Here is a 3,903-nt window from a genome sequence, read left to right as displayed (position 1 = left end):
GTGTTGCTGTAAAGCTCTTTCTAAAGAAGGCTGTCACAGAGACATAGAACTGTTGAGGTTGGAAGAGGCCTTGGAGATCATCAAGTCTCAAACACTCACTTAGAGTTCCCAGTCCTGCCACTAATGGCATCCTGGCCTGGATCAGGTACAGTGTGGCCAGTACAAGGGAGGTTATTCTGCTGCTGCACTCAGCACTGGTCAGGCCACACCTTGAGTGCTGTGTCCAGTTCTGGGCGCCTCAATTCAAGAGAGATGTTGAGATGCTGGAATGTGTCCAGAGAAGGGTGATGAAGCTGGTGAAAGGCCTGGAACACAAACCCTATGAGGAGAGGCTGAGGGAGCTGGGGGTGTGCAGCCTGCAGAAGAGGAGGCTCAGGGCTGACCTCATTGCTGTCTACAACTCCCTGAAGGGAGGCTGTAGCCAGGTGGGGTTGTTTCTTCTGCCAGGCAGCCAGCAATAGAACAAGGGGACACAGTCTCAAGCTGTGCCAGGGGAGGTCTAGGCTGGATGTTAGGAGGATCATTGGGTGATTCTGTGCTCCACAACCTCCCTGGAGATGTTCAAAACTAGCTTGGATGAGGCCTTGAGCAACCTGGACTCGTGAAAGGTGTCCTTGCCCATGGCAGGGGGATTGGAACAGGATGATCTTTAAGATCCCTTCCAACCTAAACCATTCTGTGAGTCTATGGTTCTCCTGCACAACCTGCACAAGTCTGCTTGCTGTTGACTATCTTCTGCACAAGCTGCTCTGCAGGAGCAGCCAGCAGCCAGCAGTCCTCCTTCCCATACATCTCCTGTGACTGCCTCTGCACCAGCTCTTCTCTACAAAGCTCTTCCACATGGTCTTTTTCCACAGAGGCTGGTTCAAACTTCAGCATTTTGCCCTCCACACCAGCTGCTCTGTTAGCTCTTCTCCACTGGCTGTGCACTTCTGTCCCACTGCACACCCCAGACAGCAGCCTCATGCTTTTCGTTCTGTTGTCACTGCTTAGTTCTTGCTTGAGGCTTTGTTGGTTTAGCAGAAACCCCAAACAAAGAGGACTTTGGTTTTTCCCCTTCCCAAGCTCTGAAGTCTGGAGGCTACGATGAGCATTTCAGGTCCATAGCATAACCTCAGGGCAGTGGGTTGAGGAAAAGTTTGTTTAACCACAAGGCACTGCAGGACACAGGAGGTGCTGCTGCCTCTGTCCAGGCACCACCAGCCAGGATCTGGTGTTCAAAGTCACACAAGGCTGAGAGCCTACCCCAGAGGGGATGTGTATGGGTTGTAAGGGTATACTTTCTGTGCCCACACATAGGAGTAAAGTCTGAGGACTGCTTTGAAGTAGGAGGAAGACTTAAAAAGGGAAGGGAAAGGAGCTTGTTTATTTGATTTTATTCCCCTTATTTACTTGGGTTTCTGTAATATTCCTTTAACTGGACATGCCTGGGGAAAGCATCCAGGTCTGTGTTTGTTCCCTTCCCTCTTCCCACAGCAGCAGATTATTTTTGCAACTTTTGGTGCTCTGCAAATAGCAGATTTGATCTTTTTATCCAGATCTTCCAAGTGCCTGTGTCAGCAGACAGCTCGGTGGGGCTTTGCTGTGGAAGAACTGTCAGGGTTATGCCATGGGCTGTAAACTGAGACAGAAAGAACCACCAGCAATTAAGGCAGAGTAGCTTAGAAGACCTTGCTGGATGATCCAGGTCTCTATACTCTGGCAAATGTGAGCTAATTCTGTGCTGCATTTCTCTACTAAAACCCACTCAAGAGTGCATTCACCAGCAGTGAACAGATATTTGGGGAGCACGGGTAGTGGAGTGCAAGGGTCTGCAGCAGAGGGCTGCAACAGTCACAGAAGGAGAACAAAAAGCAGGAAAATGTATTTATTTTCTTTCTTTTGATTTTTATCCTGCAGGGAGAAAGGTCAGACAGAGCAGGTCTGCCCCCATCCTCTCTTCCTCTTCCCCTCCCTTTCTGTCTAAAGCTTCCCCTGGAGGCTGTGAGAATATGTCCATACCAAACAGCATCTTCCCTCTCCAGGTCTCTGGAGACCAGCAGCAGCAACGCTCTGCTCTTTCTTTCTTCAACAAACACTGGCCAGGCCTTCCCAAAGAGCCAGCTGAGACACAGGCAGGAAAAAAACAAGCTCTGAGGGGAAGGAGTGGCCAAGGAAAACACTTGGGCAGCATGAGGGGTTTGGTGACGCAGCTCCGCAGCTGCGGAGTTCAATGACTTCTCAGCTGCCTCCAGCTGAGTTTGTGCTCTGCTCTCAAACTGTCTTCTACCTGCACAGCTTTAAGTAGCTGGGCATGATCAATTGATGCTTGCAGTCCCAGCAGCAGCTTGGGAAACGTATCAAACCCAAAGCCTAACAACTAACCCAGTACACAATAAGAAAAGGAAGGCTGAGCCCAGAGAGTGGTGGTGAATGGTGCCGCATCCGCTCGGCAGCTGGCACCAGAGGTGTGCCCCAGGGATCAGTGCTGGGACCAGGCCTGCTCAACATCTTTGTTGATGATCTGGATGAGGGGATTGAGTCCAGCATCAGTAAGTTTGCAGATGGCACCAAGCTAGGAGCAGGTGTGGAGCTGTTGGAAGGTAGGAGAGTCCTGCAGAGGGACCTGGCCAGGCTGGACGGGTGGGCAGAGGCCAATGGGATGAGATTGAACAAGGCCAAGGGCAGGGTTCTGCACTTTGGCCACAACAACCCCAAGCAGCACTACAGGCTGGGGACTGAGTGGCTGAGAGCAGCCAGGAAGAAAGAGGCTTGGGGGTGCTGGGAGAGAGTAGCTGAAGATGAGCCAGCAGTGTGCCCAGGTGGCCAAGAGAGCCAATGGCATCCTGGCCTGCGTCAGGAGCAGTGTGGCCAGTAGGTCAAGGGAGGTTATTCTGCCCCTGTACTCAGCACTGGTCAGGCCACACCTTGAGTGCTGTGTCCAGTTCTGGGCCCTCAATTCAAGAGAGATGTTGAGGTGCTGGAAGGTGTCCAGAGAAGGGCAACAAAGCTGGTGAGGGGCCTGGAGCACAAACCCTGTGAAGAGAGGCTGAGGGAGCTGGGGGTGTGCAGCCTGCAGAAGAGGAGGCTCAGGGCAGGCCTCATTGCTGTCTACAGCTACCTGAAGGGAGGTTGTAGCCAGGTGGGGTTGGTCTCTTCTGCCAGGCAACCAGCAACAGAAGAAGGGGACACAGTGTCAAGTTGTGCCAGGGGAGGTCTAGGCTGGATGTTAGGAGGAAGCTGTTGGCAGAGAGAGTGATTGGCATTGGAATGGGCTGCCCAGGGAGGTGGTGGAGTCACTGTCCCTGGTGGTGTTTAAGCCAAGCCTGGCTGAGGCACTTAGTGCCATGGTCTGGTTGATTGGCCAGGGCTGGGTGCTAGGTTGGACTGCCTGAGCTTGGAGGTCTTTTCCAACCTGCTTGATTCTATGATTCTATGAAAAGAATCCAAGAAGCCTTCACCCATCATCTCAGTAAGCTACTTTATGTCCAAGAAAGACATCAAGGTTAGATTCACTCAGGGAATCCAGGTCAGCTGAGGTGCTTTCAGAAAGCTCTGCCACTTCCTCTGGCTGCAGCAGTATCTGTGTCATTCCAGCTGAGAGGGTGACCCTCAGCTGCAGGAATAGAAGAGCAGGCTTTATTAATTGCCACTCAGCCCCCTGATGCTGGCCAGAGCTGCAGAGGTCAATTGCTCGGGCTGGAAACAGAGTCAGCATCTGCTCCTGCACTGAAATCTTCCAGTTAGAGACTAGCAGAAAGAAAATTTTAGGGCTAAAGGCTAAAGGAATTCTGATGTTTTGAAAAGCCCTTTGCAGCTTCTCAGGGATGCCAGATGAAGAGGAGAAATCAGTGGGCAGAAGCTATGGAGGCGCCAAGAGGCACAACACCCTCAGGGGAGACCTCATTGCTGTCTACAACTACC

Source organism: Pogoniulus pusillus, chromosome 11 (assembly GCF_015220805.1).
Source record: "Pogoniulus pusillus isolate bPogPus1 chromosome 11, bPogPus1.pri, whole genome shotgun sequence".
Taxonomy (NCBI): Eukaryota; Metazoa; Chordata; class Aves; order Piciformes; family Lybiidae; genus Pogoniulus; species Pogoniulus pusillus.
This window is presented reverse-complemented; position numbering follows the sequence as displayed.